General features: G+C 38.7%; 1 protein-coding gene across 2 annotated transcripts in view; it reads left to right on the plus strand.

Moving 5' to 3' along the window:
* Window positions 1–19,149, plus strand: part of gse1b (Gse1 coiled-coil protein b) — a 268,293-nt gene that overhangs the window by 147,897 nt on the left and 101,247 nt on the right. The gene's annotated exons all lie outside the window — the stretch shown is intronic.

Consider the following 19,149-nt stretch of genomic DNA (forward strand, 5'->3'; position numbering starts at 1 on the left):
ACGCACCATATGATACAGTGCAGTCGCTGCCCTTGAGACCGCCCTGCTAATTAGCTGACACTCCTCGCCCAAAACCATCGCCCACCCGCTGCTCTCAGTACCGCTCTTGAGTGCTCACCCTTTGCCTCAAACACTCATGCTCTGCCTATTTACTCTCACTGAAAACAAGTCTATGATTCCTTGATTGCTTCCAAGCTTCCTGACTATAATTTTAAGCAGTTGTCAGCAGGATTATTATGGATTGTCGTTCAGAAACCCCACAAAGAGTTCAGATTACCAAGAACAGCCCAGTGAAGTGTATGCTTTTAATGCATTGTAACTGGTTCTGGAGACCTACAGCACTGCACGTTGGCCACGTTCAAACAGCAGCAGAATATGGTTGTCAGTCCTGTATTTGAAAGCTCATGGCTATGTTTATGCATATAACCAAACTAACACTCATAAATCAGAACCATATTTTCAGCTAAACCCAGCTGTGTGAATGGAACCGTACAGGGCAACTAATTATCCCCTGCCCTCAAGAGGCGCTCTAGATGCTATAAGCTGCGGTCTTTAGTGTCCTTGTTAGCGCTCGCTTCCCATGCTGCTTGATGCTGGTTTGAATCCTGCTCTGAACTATGTGTGTTGGACCGGTTACATTGGTGCCATATCCCGGATGGGAGAGAAGTTTAGGGAGGTGAGTTTAACGGAAGCAAGCTAGGAAGAGCACCCCTGTTCTCAAGAGGTGTACTAGCAGCGGATGCTATAGGCTAAAATCTTTGGCGTACTTGTTAGTGAACCCACCTTCCATGCTGGATAATGTTTTTTTAAATCCAACTCGGACATTTCTAGATTCACACCTATTAAGAAAATGTGGGTCAATCTCAAACACAGACAGTGTGGCCATAGCCACAGTGTGTCACCCTTATTTAACACACCTGGTTCAGATCCTCAGCTTATTAGTAGAAAGCTGCATGAACTGAACCGAGTCCTTGTCCACACAGAGACACGTTTAGCTGTATAGGTAAAGATTTGTATAGTATCTGCATTTCGTCTAATGAAAAAAAAGTTTTTTAGAATGAGGGGAAAAAAAGATTGGATAGGGAAAGCTCTGGCTTCGTGTGGATGTGGCCTAAGTGTGTCAGATGAGACAGATGCGTTAAGCTCAACTCATCAAATCAGTCAATATTCAATCAAAAAAACATCCAAGCCTTTTCAGTGTATGGAGTACTTGCTGTGTTTAGCTCTGCTAATATTATACTCTGATTACACGGTACACTGCAGTACAGTGTTGTGTCAAAATGTTTCTCCATTTATCCTCTCATTCAAAGGTCTCTGCTTATGTCTTATGGACTGTGAAAATAAATGTATTCTACTTTCCTCTCCAATCTCCTCTACTAAGATAACTGCAGGGAGAGCCGTACAGCCCTCTGCCCTGTTAATTAGCCCTGTAATTACAATGTGATCAGTGCTGCACAGCTCGAGTGTGTAATGGTGTGCTGCTTAAATCTCACCAGCAGTCTAGTTACTGTTCTCCTGTTGTGAGTACTGCATCGAAACTGAACTGTTAAGTGAAGTTAAAAGGAATATTACACACAAAAAATGAGCATTATCATTATCATATATACTCTGACAGTGTTTCCTACATGACTGAATCTGACACCACACCAAAAACAATTGTGTTAGCTGAGTTGTGACTGAACTCCAAATTGAAGGTGATGAGAGACATGTTTCAAAATAATTAAATAAAAAATATATACAGTATATTTGATTTGCCACCATTTGTTCTGCCACCATGTTGCACTCATTTCATTCATAGAGCTTACACTCATTTGTGTATCATATTGTACAAGGTTTAAAACATTTAAAAACAAAGTTCTGGCATAAAACGCTAGATGGTGCAGGCTAATAGGTCCTTTATCTCACCTGTTTATAATCACATCATTATCCATAGGGCACAGCTGATTGGTTCCTGCCATATCAGTAGCCAATGAGCTCGCTGCTCAACCTTCAAATACTTGGATAGCATTGCCTTCGCAGTGCAGCGCGCTTTCAGAAACCCTCCACCTTCCCCAGTTCCAACTGTATAGATCTGCTACGGGTAATTCATGTACGCTATATTGTACAGCAGCAGCATGTCTTACTTGCTCACAGCAGTGTGTCATGTATGTATCGGCTGTAGCAAGACCCATACTTGCTCTGCCGCAGCAGCATATATAACCTACAGCAGCAGCAGCGTAGCAGATCTATTCCGCCAAGACCAAACATATAACATTGTCATACCCATTACCATGCCAATCACTCTGAGAGTTGTCATGACAGAAATAGACATATCACATAGTAGAAAATATATGATGTAGTATTTAAATTGATATTACTCCTGGCACGCTCTGATTTCTGAGAGACTATTGATTTGAGAGACTATTGTGGCTATTGATTTGCAAACATCATGCTCATTTTATTCATAGAGTTTACATTCATTCACTTCATGCACTCATTATTGTGTAGTGATTTTAGAGTTGTATATAGCTATAATATCTTACAATCCCCTGGCTCACCTATTATCCAGCAAACATGAGAAGTTTCTTTTTCATATTACTCGGTAGAATTCGTTATGGAGCCATTTTCTGTGCCTTTCCAAATAAGGTATTCAGCTTCGGGCACATCCATAATATATTTTGATGGTTAACTGGTTAATCTGATCAAAGGTGAGCAAAACCCGTACATCACAGGGCAAATCACAGTCTAAAAGCTGCGGTTTCTGTCACAACTCAATTTGGACAAAATGTGCATATAGCCGCGCTTTCTCTTTTTCTCTCTATTTGTTTGTCTTTCTTGAATCTTTATCCATATTTTTTTTCTCTCTCTTTGTCCAGCCTCTTTGCCCAGTCCACTGCTTCCATTGGGAAGTGTGATTTGTCAGGGCAGCAGCCTTGTGTTTGAAACCAATTAAGCCTTTACAAACGAGTATTAATCATCAGGGCCAAGGCCGATCAAAGGCAGGCCTCCCACATCCGGAGGTATAGATTTCCATTCGCCGGAGGGAGAGAGGCCAGTGTGTGTCTCTCAATGGGCAGATCACCTCCTGTTCCAGCAGCAGATAATTTGTTTTCAATGGGTCTGGATCAATGGGCTTGACTGTTCTAGGAACAGAGGGGACACTGCGCTGGTAATTGGATGGAGTAAATTGCAGTATTTGTGAAAAGCCAAACAGGTGACGTCAGACAGCCCAAGCAAACCGACCCCATCTGACTACTGTTCGAGTGTATCGTTCCATTAAATTGACTGAAGCTGTGATGCGTGTCCTATTGGCTTGATTTTAAAAGGTCAAGTCTTGCTGCATTAAAGCGTTCTATTTTTCGCCTTGTAAATGAGAGACTGTACTGTGATCACCATACACATCACCAGTACAACACAGCAATCTCTCTACATCTGTAGCCATGACAACACCACCAGCAAATGACAGTGAGCCTCTCTCCTCTCCCCTCTCCCTATCTGTCTATTTGCCTCATCATCTGAGTTAAAGGCTCTGTTAAAGTTGGGATGGGCAGCCGTCACCTCTAATTTGCCGATTAATCTATAACAAGCAGGCACACTGATCCCCGAGGAGCTACAATCTACACACTGCTCCTCTGACTTACATCTGTCCTGCTGCTACGCTGTAACCCTTTACACCTAATGCCGCTGCACCTGACAGCTTTCATCTATCTTACCTTTTGAAATTCTTTAATAAATGTCATCTCTGTTCCAAACTCTGTGATCGGTAATCTTAGATGGTGGACTGAGCATATATATATATATATATATGCACACGGCTATTTTTTTTAAGTGGAATCATTTTCGCATCAGCGCCGATCCATTCCTTCATTTGTGTCCTTCAGTCAGGCTGTTGACCGGAACAAATGCGACTGGCAGTGCTCAATGACCCCGCTCACTTGAAGCTAATGGAGCCTCGTTGACGCTGCTTTAAAGCTACGAGCGTGCCTCCCCTCGAGAGAGAGAGAGAGAGAGAGAGAGAGAGAGAGAGAGAGAGAGAGAGAGAGAGAGAGAGAGAGAGAGAGAGAGAGAGAGAGAGAGAGAGAGAGAGAGAGAGAGAGAGAGAGAGAGAGAGAGAGAGAGAGAGAGAGAGAGAGAGAGGGGGGGTCTCTTTCCTCGTACATGGATACTGGAGTCGACGTTGGTCCAAGGAGGTATCAGACAGGCATTCCACAGAGCCGTTTTCCCAGATTGTTTGTGGGAAGCCGGTCCGCCAGCAGAAGATGCTGTCGTCCAGTCACAGCAAGAACAGCAAATTCACCTTTCAGTTGGAAGGTGACTTCTCTGTTGGACACTTTACTCCCTCTTTTTAATTTTTTTCTGTTCATTTTCTTCAAAAGAGAAATACTTTCTAAATGAGTCTGAACCCACTGTGTCTTTTTTTTTCTCACACCACATTTGCCATACAACAGAATAACAATCAGTAATGCGTGCTGTAGAGCGATACAAATAGTAGCTCTTTGAAGTGGTTTATCATAAATACACCACGGCTATAGACCAATTAGCATTATGAACCAGAGCTATCTGTTTTATAAATATATACAGTAGTTTAATACTATGTTTATTCACTAAAAGGCTGCATTCGTTAACATTACTTAGCATGTATTATTTAACATGAAAAAGTTATGTTTGAAAAAGAAAAACAGTACTTCAGTAATTCTTGTAATTCCAGTGAAAACAAATCTTAATGCTACACTAAAATGATTTAAGAGGGTTTACTGATTATGGTGTGGACAACTTATTTGACTAGCTCAAAGCCCAGACCTGATCGGCACTGACATACTGGAATATAAATGTACCCTTCCCAAACTGTTGCAACAAAGTTGAAAACACAAAATGTCAGATGGAGATTGAAACCTGAAAAATGTATTGAAAATTGTCTTCACAGATATTACTTGTAGTCCACATGTTGTCCACTTGTAGTCCTTAAAAAAGCACAAAGAAGCTATTACTATAAAGACTTCTCCTCTGTTAGATCACACGAGTATCACTCAGCAGACACCAGCATCACAATCAACTTGTTACACGAAGATGAAGTGCGTGTTAGGAAATGGGCTCTCCATCATTTGTCATGTGTCAAAGAGTGAGTGCTTGCTTTGTTTGGCTCCTATCTCTTCCAGATGGATTACCTTCATCAGCGCATGTCATGAGCAGTGAGGGAAATTTATTGAGCACGTGACATTAAGCAGCCGACAGGGATGACATCACCACCGAGCAGGAAATCGATTTAGCTTTCACTGGTCTCCTTAATTGTTATGCAGTTTGAGACTCAAAGAGGCAGACCATGAGCAGGGCACAATTCTCATGTGATTTTGCCAAGTAAGACATGCTTCTAGAGAAACGTTTCTTTTGAACATAGTCCCGGTTGTTCCAGGAACATTTGCTTCCTCAACGTCACCTCCCACATTACACAATAACTCTTTTTGTTAATTAATAGTGTAACTTTTGTCTTTACTTTGCAGAACCCGAATAGCCTAAATATATGAACAGAAACAATAAGATGTTTGATTTAAAAATTGGAGTAGTCCATGACGTGAGCTGGCTGTATAGTAAAATATATTTATATATAGCACCTGCAGACAGATTCAATTCACTTAACAATGCGTCTACATTACGATCTAGAGTGATCTATTATCAGAGATGACTGTGTCCAAGTAATGTTTTTCAGAAATGTACAAATCATGCAGTTATGAGTAAAATGAGTGAAAAAGTTTTGATCATAATAATTGCAATATATAGAACATGTAGTTAAGTTTAGTCACCTTCATTTATATAGCGCTTTTAACAATATGGACTGTTTCAAAGCAGCTTTACAGTGATAATGATTAAAGTAAGATTGTTTTGGGTTTACAGCAGCTCTAGAATAAAGTTATTGTCCAGCTAAAGTTAGTTTTGATCGATTCACTTCCGTTGCAAAGATCATTAGTTATTAACTTAGGGACCGCTTACACGACACCGTTCTAACAGAAAACCCTTAACGCGCTCCGGCCCGCTCATTCGCACAACAACAGTGCCTGGGGCTCAAGAACGCAAACCTTGAAATATGTTGCAAGGTTCAAGCTTTGAAGAAAGAAAAAAAAGATATAAATATATATATAAGCAAACGCTGAACCCTAAACAAATTACTTGTCTGGCCTTAAAAATGTATAATATAGAATTATTTATTGCTTCTGAGTAGCCATGTCAACCGGAACTATTTTGACAACGTTTTATCTGTACAGAGGTAAAGGGAAGGAGAAGGGGGGCCTTCACAGGGGAGAGACTAGTTGACACTTCAGGACTGCGTTGTCATCGTGTCCAGGCGCAGGTCCTTCATCAGATCTGGATCCGGCGGACTGCGGTAAACCTCGGGATAAACAGAGAGACTAATATTAGCGTAGACGCCATTCTTCTTATGATATAACGAGTACATAAGAATTAATGGGGAGTGTTCCCTGTTCCGGCTGACCTAATCTATGCAGCCTAACATTGAATTATAGAAGATTATAATGTGTTATCTGTATACTAGGTCAAAGATATATGTTTTTAGTCTAGATTTGAACTGACAGAGTGTGTCTGCTTCCCGGACAATGTTAGGAAGACTGTTCCAGAGTTTTGGTGCTAAATAGGAAAAGGATCTACTGCCAGCAGTCGATTTTGATATTCTAGGTCTAGATCAACTGGACGGAATTTTGAGATCGCAATAGACTTGAAGGACTATAATGTGTTAAGAGCTCGCTCAAGTACTGGGGAGCTAAACCATTTAGTGCTTTGTAAGTAATCAGCAATATTTTTAAATGTATACAATGTTTAATAGAGAGACAATGCAGTGTTGATAGTTCCGTGCTAATATGTTCATACTTCCTGGTTCTGGTAAGAACTCTAGCTGCTGCATTTTGGACCAGCTGTAGTTTATTTATTAAGCGTGCAGGGCAACCACCCATAAGAGCATTACAATAATCTAGCCTTGATGTCATGAACACATGAACTAATTGTTAGATGGAAGAATGTGGTTATACTAGAAACGTGACTTTCAAATGAAAGATTGGTATCAAAGAGCACACCCAGGTTCCTAACCGACGACGAAGACTTGACAGAGCAGCCATCAAGTGTTAGACAGTATTCTAGGACTAGGTTATTACGTAAGGATGTTTTTTGTCCAATAATTAGAATCTCTGTTTTTTCAGAGTTAAGTTGAAGGAAATTACTAGACATCAAGTTTTTTATATCAGCTGTGCATTCTGTTAATTTTGTCGATTGGTAAGTTTCGTCAGGGCATGAAGAAATATAGAAATATGAAATATTTCATAACAGTGAAAACTAATGCCATGCTTCTTAATGATATCTCCCAAGGGTAGCATGTACAGAGTGAACAGTAATGGTCCTAGTACTGAGCCTTGTGGTACTCCATCCTGAACTTGTGATCGATAAGACATCTCTTCATTTACTGCTACAAACTGATAATGGTCAGATAAGTACAATTTAAACCATGCTACTGCAATTCCATTAATGCCAACATAATTTTCGAGTTTATTTAAAAGAATGTTGTGGTCAATAGTATCAAATGCAGCACTAATATTGAGTAACACTAATAGAGAGATACAACCACGATTGGATGATAAGAGCAAATCATTTGTGACTCAGTGGGTGTTTTACTGAGTGGGGAGAATATATTTGTTATGGTAATTGGAACGGAAGAGCAGTGTTTTGTCTCGCGACTACAGCGCCTCACGGTCACCCAGTTGCTCTGCTGCATGGGCTCTACAGCCGGAACCGAACAATGTACAGAGTTCACTAAGCTAGTCGCATCCAAAGCAGTATCTAAATCCCTTGCATTCTTACTATCCTCTATTAAAGTTTGGATGCGTGTCTCTAGTTCTGAGATCTTCTCTGTCAGCCTGACTATCTCCCTGCATTTATCCATGAAAAGCCCTCTGTCCTGACAGATAAGGTGACTACTATGTGACACGAAGTGCAAGTGACAATAACAAGAGAAGACATTACTCACCGTGTTTGTTGACTGATCCTACTTACCACAGTGCCACAATAATTAAATGTAGAAAATGTAGCTTTTTGACTCAGAGTTTGCATCATCTGAAGTCCTCACAGGAGTTGGAGTAATTTCTTCACAGATATCGCAGGGATGCACTGATATGGATATTTTGGCCAGTGTGATAAGTGATAATTCTTTGTATTTGGATGATCATACATCTCAATATAATTTTTTCTGAGCCTGATTACAAAAACAAAAGGCAAACAATACAGTGGACAATTGCTTTCATTTTAAAACGGCAGAAAACAAGGAAACAGCTAGATCTTTCTTTTCCATAAATCTGGAAACTGAAACTGCTAAAACTGCTCGTTCTCTGGCAAATGGAAGCGTAATTGTCTTTCATCCTGCTGCTCTCTTCAAACATCACTGAAAAATCAGACTCGCTCTCAAACACATCCTTGGGTGTGGTTCTAATGAAACAGTGTGTTGATTGTGTCTGAACTACAGAAAGGGGAGTTGGTGTATTTGTTTCAGCCCTGTAGTTTTGGCAGTGAATTCAGATAGCTTTTGAGTGTAGAAATATCAGAGGAAAGCTGCCCCATTTCTATGACATCACAGTCACACATTTGAAACCAAAAGCTGATTGGTCAAATTCTGGAAAGCTAAAATGAAAGCTCCTCCCACTTTAATGCCTTTGGTCAGTTGGTCAGAAAAAGCTGCAGTCTCTTTTAGTTGGCATCTAGTTAAGGTTCTTGCTATACTGGCTAAGACTGGGTTGTCTGTATATTTGCATTCTTTGCAAGGCAAACAAATATTTTTTTTGCAAATAATTAAGCTCAAACCACTTAACTGTCAGACGCCATTCAACCTATCTGAAGATTTTGTTTTGTATTTCTGCATTACATTCCCAACACAGCCAAACATTACACCTTCCTGTCTGTTATGATAATGTGCTGTTCTCACACTCATCGAGCTGAGAGGAAAAGAAGATATGAATGAACACACCCCACTGAAATTATCCACGTGATCTTACAGTCAGCATCTGAACACACAGTGTGCATTAAACAAGCATCCGTGTTCATGTTGAATAAAGCGCGCTCTCTCTCTGCCTTCCCAGCATGCTTAATTAATCCAATTGAGCTGCTTAGTGTCTCATCAATAGCCATTGTTTAAAGATGGCTAGGTTATCCAGGCAAATCCCATCCGCTGAAGCCCGCTTCATTACCCGATAATACTCACGAAAGAGAAGGGAACTGCACTCATGCAGATTAAGGGAGAAGAGTTTCTCATATAAGCCTGCTGCTCAAATCTCTCCAATCAGACAAGAGCGCCGGTTCATGGCTGCATTTATTGGATTGGAATGGATTTGATTGGGTGGCTTATAGTTTTAACACGCTGGAAAAAGCCCGTCATGCTTTCTCTGGCTTTGCATGTGCTGAGCTGGAGTGTGCATGTTTAGTGTGTTAATCTCTCTCTGATCTCGGTGAAACTGAACTTCATGCTAACAGAGAAACAAGAGGCTTAGAATAAAGAGAGAAAGTGTGATTGGAGCATTTCTGGAGTCCAGAAACATTGAATGTGTGTCCCATGTTAAGTGATATGTCGTCCATAACATACAATCGTGGCCTAAAGTATTGGCAGTGACGCAAATTTTGTGTTTCGCAAAATTTGCTGCTTCAGTATTTGTAGATTTTTTCCCTCCCCATGTTTCCATGGTATACTGGAAAATAGGGCTGTAGTACTCGAGTCCGGTCTTGGACTCGAGTCCGGACTCGAGACCGTTTTTCTATGGTCTCGGACTTGTCTCGGACTCGCTGGTATTCGGACTCGGACTTGTCTCGGTCTCGGCCACTGGTCTTGCCAAATATGGCTTTTGGTCTCGACCGAGTCCAGGAGTCTTTATTATGTTCCCAGTAATCACACATACGTCGCCGCGATATTAAAACAAAATATTATTGGAGGGAAAGTGAATCACTGGCCACTTAATAACTATGGGCATTTCGGGTCTTTTTCGTGAGCCGGCTCGTTTCACTCAGCTCACTGAAAAGAGCCGGCTCTTTTTCGTGAACGGGCTCGTTTGATCAGCTCACTGAAAAGAGCCGGCTCTTTTGACTCACAAACGGCTCTTTAAAAAATAAATGTGTAAATAAACTCGCTGAAAGTCCACCGCTAGTGCAACGTGAATATTCACATTTTTGATTGTCCATAACACCCCGAAAACTAGCCTGCTTGCCTTGCACATCTAATTTATGGGCAAAGGTTTCCGACTTTTTTTCTTACCTTTCTTTCTTTGCCTATTCCACGAGTGGTAACGTTAGGCTCCAATGACTGGCTGTTTTAAAATATAGCTAATATCGAAACAAAATAACCCAGCTCATAACTTGCAGGTTTTCATTTGATTGCTTCAGCCGCCACCCGCCTGAATTTAATTAAAATATTATTTTTCGTCACGTCATCTGCCCGATCCGCGGTTTATCCGCATCTCTTGTGTGTGTGTGTGTGTGTGTGTGTGTGTCTGTGAGTTGGCTCGGCCTTCCCTCATGCAGTTTAATTGGTTGACATCGCGTGTATGATTGACAGGAACAGAATGTGAGGCTGATCAGAGTCAGACAGTCGAAACGAATGTGTGTGCTCCTTTAGGCCTATATAATTTTTTTTATTTTTTTTATTTTTTTTTTATTTGTCAATTATTTTAAATAAAATTAAAATTATTCATTATTTCATTATTACATAGTGATTTAATTTCTATAGGCTATAGCCTATATTTTTTTAGCAGACTTTTTTTTTTCCTGTCCTGGACTCGGTCTTGACTCGGACTCGAACCTTTTTGGACTCGGTCTTGACTCGGACTCGAACCTCTTTGGACTCGGTCTTGACTTGGACTCGACTAGTCCTGGTCTTGGACTTGTCTTGGACTCGACAAAGGTGGTCTTGACTACAGCCCTACTGGAAAACAATAAGATTTTCATAAGCTTTAAAGACTTTTATTGGCAAAAACATTCAAGATATGCAAAGAGTCAACATTTACAGTGTTGACCCTCCTTTTTCATAATCTCTGTAATTCATGCATGCTGGATATCAGCTTCTGGGCCAAATCCGGACTGATGGCGGTCCATTCATGCCTAATTAGTATTTGGAGTTGATCACAATTTTTGTGGGCTTTTGCTTGACCACTTGCCTTTTGAGGATTGACCATAGGTTCTTTATGGGATTAAGATACAGGGAGTTGCCTGACCACAGATCCAAAATTTCAATGTAATCTCAGAGCCACTTCATTATGACTCTTGCCTTGTGACATGGAAGTAGCGTTCACCTTTTATTTCCGGACAATCGACTTTCCAGATATCCCAAAAAGTCGGAAGGGGGCTTCATCAGAGATCCAATCCTTGTACTTCCTTCAGAATTTCATTCTGTCCTTGATGATTTTCTTGCAGAGAAGTGGCTTATTTGCTGCCCTTCTTGACACCAGGTTATTGTCCAAAAGTGTTTGCCTCACTGTGCATGCGGATGAACTTACATCCACCTGCTGCCAATACTGAGCAAGCTCTGCTCTGATTGTGGCAATTCTGTAGCTGACTCCTTTGGAGGAGACGGTCCTGGCGCTTACTGGTCAATCTGGGATGTCCTGAAGCCTTTTTCACTGCAGATGAACCTCTCTCCTATAAGTTCTTGAAGATCGGGTAAATGGTTCTGTCAAGTGCAATATTCTTTGCAGCAATTTCCTTGCATGCGAGGCCACTTTGATGCAAAGCAATGGTGGCTGCATGCTTTCCTTAGGAGGTAACCATTGCTAACACAACGAACACAATGATTGGAAGCGCTTCTTCCCTCCTGTTATAGCAATATGTCTGCTCTTATAATCCAATCAGAATGATAGAGTGATTTCACCTGACTGGTACTTTCAAATATGCTGATGATATAAGTTAAATGATGTTAACTGGTCATTTTGTGCCAGGTCCAAAAAATTTAAATGTGGTGTTTTGCGACAAAAGTCCTTTTTTTTTAAATATATATATATGAAGCTTTTTGCAATTATTTAAAATGCATATGATTACTCATTTCATGATTACTATGCACAATAATCTAGAAACAATGTGAATTAACAGCACAATAACTAAAGCAGCACATTTTGCAAAACACAAAATTTGTCACTGCCTATACTTTTGGCAGCATTATGAATTATGCTTAATTATTATACAGCATTATGATGCAAATATTTGTTTTAAGTTTGTAAGGTGCATGTTCTGTTCTGAACCTGTATCTTTTTCTTGTTTTCTGGTTCAAACATGTAAACATCCTTAAAAAAATAATTTAGCCCCAAGATATTAACATTAATATATTAATATTATATTATATATTAATAGTACATGAATGTTCAGTATTGATTTTTTTTTTTTACTTTTTTTTTTACACTTTGTTTTATTTGTACCAGCACATTTCTTTTTTTATTTCTTTTTTTATTCTTACAGTGTACTTTCAGAGAATGCATAAGTGTATCTGGTCTTGCAAAATCAACAAATTGTGATTTTGTAGGTAAATTTATCTTGTTTTAAAAGCCACTTTTTTATGGCAAATTGTTTATAAGGAGACTGAATTAAAAACAAAACCATACTTCATTAAATATTCACACACTAAGCATTAATGAGATGTTATGTTATTAACCTCATAAATATGCAAATAAGAACATTAGGCCAGAATGAACCATGTTAAACATGGGTTTAACATGACCCAGGGTTAACAACTTCAAATGCAATGAGCCCAATATGTTTTTACAAGAAAACAAGACAAAGATACATCCATCCAGAATAATCTAGATCTATAATAATGTATAGATAATCTAGATCTATCTATCTGTCTGTCTGTCTGTCTCTCTATCCATCTGATGCATTACAGTTTTTAAAAGTGGCGATGGGTAGCTCCTTCTATGTGGTGCTGCTGGACTGAGAGTGAAAGACCCACAGCAGTGCCAGGGCTGAGACTGGCATCACCACAGCAGGGGGAGGTCTGGAGCCCTGCTCCATCTGCTGCTGCCCAGGCGGTGTGCCCAGAATAGTGCCCTTCATACACACACTCATCCAGAGCTTCTCCCATGTTATGAGCCCATTTTTCTGCCCTGTCTCTTCCTAAAATGGCGTCTTTCTCTCTCTCTGAGTTTAGTCTGTAGTCTCATTTCTGTTCTGTTCATGTCTGTTCATTTATATTGCACATTATTATGCTGAAATGACAATTATAAAACAGATTGTTCCCACTCTTAAAATCGGATGGGATGAGCTTTATTTGAAGCCTTTATAAAATAGGTGATATGAATACACCTGCTTCACATGAGCTTATTTCTGTATTAACGCACATACTGTAAACTGCCTACAGTTGGACTAGTGAAATATATGATTTGGCTGAGAAAATGTTTATTGTGACTTTTAACAGAGGAACATCCTGACCTGAGATATCGATGTTTCTGTAAACACCTGTATTGCTAAATTGTTATTGTCACAATGACACAAAGATGGCTGCCATGGTTAAAGCATAATAATAATCATCATCATCATCTTAATAAAGGATTCCGTCAGTCCTGTTGCTGCTGGTTAATTTTTTTTCTTTTACATCAGATTTGAATATCTTATTGATTAAAGCAAATTGCATGTGTTGGCACGTGTGCAAAAGAGTAAGTACAATTTGCACATCAACTAAATACACATGGCTTGTTGATCAAAACTTCTCTGTGAAATTGTCACTCTTCACAACTTCTAAACATTCATTAATTGTGTGAACCTTGACATGCAAAATTATCAATTATTAAAATATGTCAGACATTCATGTATATTCCATAAATACATATGACATGAAATGTTTGTAATGTCTGCTAAATTGGCAAATGACCTGCTATTGTAATGAAATTGGAATCACAATATTACCAATCAACCAATCAAGTTTGGAAGCATATAGTGGGCTATATGGTGTTTGCCCAGCACAATCACTACCATTTTTGAACATGGAGAAATGTCTAAATCTCTAAACAGCAACAGCAGTTTATTTTTGTAAAAGTGTGTTACATGTAAACTGACAATTCTCAGCTGTTTGTCGTGGAAGAGTAATAGGAAGATATGTAAGAATGTGTGGTGTTAGGGGAAGACATAATAGAATATGTAAAACTGAAAAAACAACTTTGAATTTTCAGTTGACATATAACACATTTCAACAAAAATAAATCTGCTGTATGATTATAAATGTTCTGTCCCACTTTAGGTGTCTTTAAATACTATGTACTAACATTTAAGTGAATCATTTGATACAGTGCACTTATTGTGTACATACATGTTTTTACATTGTACTTTATATATTTTTGTAATTACCTGCATGCAATTACAGTTGTAATTAATTCTAAAATTACACTGTTGACATTCACTTACCACTTAAACCACCCTTAAACCTACCCATACGACTAAACCTGTCCTAACCTTACCCGTATCCCTCCTCAATAGCAGCACAAGTGTTTTGCAAGACAATATGAACACAATAAGTTCACTGTACATATTGTTTTGATGTAAGGACATAGTAGTTAAGGACACCTAATATAAAGTGTGACCAAATGTCCAGTACAGTGTTGTACTGTATCTAAAAAGCTCAGTGACAAAGAAAGAAGATTCAGCTAGACAAAACTGACATTCTTGAAAGTGTAGAAAACAAACAGTGTAAATTAAAAAGTAGAAAACATGTGAAATTTGTATACAACAAATATTTGGTGAAAAAAACATCTACATTTTGACCAGTGTAGCTCACATGATTGGCCACAATTACTGACACCATAATTTTGAAGCATGAATTAAATGTTTTGGGTGAGTAACTACATCTTGCAGACATGCAATATAGTTATGATGTTCAAGAAAACAGTTGTGACAATTGAGTTTACAGGTTAGAGAATGTTTAGACGGTTTTGAAGAAATGTGCCAAAGTGATTGAGAAAAACTTCATAAAGAGAGTATCTATGTATCTTTCATCAGAACAAATGTTGTACATCCAGGTCAAGAGGACAAACAAAATATATCACTTTATTTATTTATTTTATATGGAATGTGCAGTTTTTTGTTACTGAAACGTGGGATTTTTGTGTGTGTTTTTGAAGCTGTCACTCACACTAGCCTTTGACCCTGCAAATGTGTGTGTACTGCGAAACAATAAGAGACTAGATTACTGGACTGTTCTGGGGTCTGGACATATCAGCTTAGTCTTAACACACAGTTTAAAGGCTCTAGGTTATGTGACTGCGGTGCGTTTGAGATCAACACAAGTTCTTCTCTTCTGTGTTGGGAGTAAAACACACACGTGGATGAGCAGATCTGACTGCAAGAGAACAGAGTGTGTTTGACAGCTCATTACTCGCCTGAAAGCCACATAGATCATGGTGTGTTTACCCGTCTCATTGCTTTGTCACTGCGTGCAGATCGGCCAGTGAGAGGAGAGAGAGAGCGAAAGAAAGAGTAGGAGCCTGGGGCAGATCTGTCAGGCAGCATGATGTATGCGTGTGTGTGTTATGGATGAATATCAATGCTACATTAAAACCCACTGAAGTGTGTTTCTATGTAAGGCGCGCAGTGATTTAATAAAGTAAATATATTTACATGCCTGTAAATTTACATGCAGTGTGACGTGTGTACGGCTAACACACCGTATACAGTAACACTTTTTTTCATGCTATTTCATCATGACATTATGGGAAAAAAAGTAGAAAAACAATTGAATGGAGGGACTAGAGGAAGTTATGGAAGCAAGATAATTGCGACTCTTTATTTCACAATTGCGAGTTTACATCTCACAATTCTGATTTATTTATTTACATATAAAGTCAGAATTGTGAGATATAAACTCACAATTGTGTGTTATAAAGTCAGAATTGTGATATAATCTCGCAATTCTGACTATAACACGCAATTGCGACTTTATATCATGCAATTCTGAGAAAAAAAGTCAGAATTGTGATAGAACTTCCATAGGAAGTTACAGAGCCTAAAGGGACATGGTGAAAAAAAAAATAATGAGTCAATGCATTTGCATTCGCTCGCAAATGTTTTGCGTTTCCCCTAAGAAACTTTGTGTTCACTTTCAAAGAGCTCAAAACATTTTGCGAGCGAACACAAGTTTCTCGGGGTAACGCAAAGGTTTTGCGAGCGAACGCAAAGTTTCCTGGGGGGATGCAAAACATTTGCGCGAGAAAGCAAAAGCATTGACTTTTTTTTTTTTTTTTTTTTTTTTTGCCACCATGTCCCTTAAGGGGCTCCGTAGAAAGTAGTATTCGTCAGGAGAGGTGGCACAGAAAAAAAAGAAAAAAAAAGAGACAGACCTAAAATATTATAAAATGTTTTAAATTCAGCTAAGAGTGCTAAAAAATAAATAAAAAAACTTATGTCTGTCCGCTGATTGTGACCCTCCGATTCTCCTCCATTGCCATATGGGAAAGTGAACATTTAAGACAAAGACAACAATAAAACTTCAGTTACATTTACACCTTTCCAACAATGAAATGGACTGACTTCTGTCAGCAAACAAGCTATAGGGTTTTGTTTTTAACAACTAATTCCTTTAGTTAACGTTAATAAAATTATAAATAGCAAGTACTTCTACATGATTTATTAATCTATAGTTCATGTTCATTTCAAAATGAACTATGAACTGTGAGCTGGTATAGCATAAACAAACAGTGAACAATTGAATTTTTATTAACAAACTTTAACAAAGGTTAATAAATGCTGTAAAAAAAAAAAAAAAAAATGTTCATTATGGGAAGTTCAATTAACTAATGTTAACAAATGAGACCCAAATAAGTGTTGCCATAATTTTTAATGGTGGGCTTTCAATTCTGAAAACATATTGATTTATCTGGTTACTAACTACTTCCTGTCTTCTCTTTTTCTTCCATATGTGTCCTGCTCTACCATGTCATGTGATCTTCTCTGCAGGTAAGTGTCTGTTGTTTTTTCCACCCATAATCCATGTCAGCTCTGCTATTCATATTTACTGAAAGACTATGGATGACTGTGTTTTTGTTGGCACCTAAAGTCCTGATTGTTAGCATAATGCTGTAGAATAAGGATTTGAATGTGAATAATAAGATAAATATTAAGAGTTTTATTCTATATATCAATCACAAATATGGCAAATAATTGCAGCTGTGCAAATGCTCTGCTGATAAGCTTTGGATCTGCTGGGCTTGAGTTTGCATGAGTGTAGAGCGGGTGGTTTCATACTGTGGTTTCAAACAGGAAACACTTGTTTGATTTGATCATTTTGTTATTGTAAAGTTTTGGTTTAAAGGATTGTGTCTCAAGGTTAGTCTGGTGTCAGATGAGGGTCAAAGAGCAGTAACTAATTGATTATTTGCAGAGCCGATCCTGACCTCCCTGGGGCCCTAAGCAAAATTCTACCTGACCCATGAGCCATGTAAACCATTTGCCATTGCCACACAGTCACACCTGACACCCCAGTGCTACAATCCTCCCTCCTTGAACTAGTACTAATGATCCTGATATCAGAAATAGACATTGTTACTAGAAAATGTACATTCGTAATATCAAGAATTCACATTTTAAGGCGAGACACGGCAGGCAAAAACTGAGATTTTTGGATATTTGTCTTCAATAACATGTCTTCTTTCAGACTTGTGTTGAAAAAAAGTCCGAAATACACATTTAGGTCTTTATTTGATTACACTTTGTCTGTTTGCGTCTGTAGATTTCTCATAAATTCAACAAAAGTTCGCGTTCTAAATCAACATGCTGCTCCGCGATCTCTGCCGTCAGCCTGTCATCACATGCACCGTTAGGAAGCTCTCTCTCTTGTGTACAATCCTGTCAGATCCAAATATGGTCATTTCCTTTTTATCAGCAAGCAATCGTGAAAGTAAAAGGGCTGAATGCGCAATCTCATTGGCTGATGAAAAATCTTTAAAGGCCGTTTTCTCAAAATGACTTTTCTCTCATACTCCAAGTCCGAAATCTCCACTTCAGTAGCACCTATATACACCAAACTTTCCAGACTTGTACCTAGTTATATTATGAAGACATTTACAGAGGGATTTGTAAATATATTAATCCTAGCCTGATTTATATAACATTTTATTCCAAAAAACATAGCGAAAATCGTTTTTTTAAGGCTATTGACAGTATTTTCTGATTTACAGGATAACAAAAGTAGATATCCATAAATCCCTCTGTAATTTTTTTCCCATCTAATATGTGAACACAATGAATTTTTTTTTTTTAACCTGGCTTTATCCAATACTCAGATATCGTTTTTTTAAATATATGCAAATTAGTGCATATTTGATTAGATATTGCCTGATTTGCATATTTAAACATTAAATTACAGAAAACTTGTAATACATTTTTTTTCTCATCTTAATGTAGGTAATCAACTGGGAAAGTTTCATGGTGATATCTGCTAGTTAAAAATTTTACCCTATTCACCTGTAGCGTCTCGCCTTAAATAGTACAAATTTAAATATTGATATCAAAAATGCATCCTGTGAATGAATAAAAGCTAAAATGGCTTGCCATAGCATGTCACTGTGTTTTAATATAACCTATAAATCAATAGTCAATGTCACTCTCATGGTGTTTTTTTTTTTTTCTCTCTCTCTCTCTTTTCGTGACCAGAAGGATAGTTTCGCTTAATTTTCTCATCGATGTTGTAAACTTTGATTGACACGCTTTGACACAAGGGGGAGGCGGGGCCTTGAGTAATTTGCGGGGCCCTACGCAACTTGCGTAGTGTGCATATAGGGCTGATCGGCTCTGATTATTTGTACTCTTGTAAATGATCTTTTGGACACATTTTCATGTACTATCTCTTAGAATTGTTTGGCAGATGTGTTCTTAGACACACATACACACACACACACCGTAGCAGCAGACAAGTTCAATGTGGAAATGTCACTTGGCTGCTGTTATCCAAGTGATGTGTCTCTGTCACAGTGATAACACAAACCCACCTGTGCTGAACTCAGATCACATCCAAATTTATCTGTGGCATTTCAATTGGATGGATACAGTTGCTAAGAGACCTGTGAGTTTGGTGGTGGTGTGTTGGATTTGGAGCTCTCAACGCTGGAGTGTGTGTAGAGATGGTGAACACACAGATCAAAACTGACAGGATGGATCAGACGACAGCAG

Source organism: Rutilus rutilus (assembly GCF_951802725.1).
Source record: "Rutilus rutilus genome assembly, chromosome: 5".
NCBI lineage: Eukaryota > Metazoa > Chordata > Actinopteri > Cypriniformes > Leuciscidae > Rutilus > Rutilus rutilus.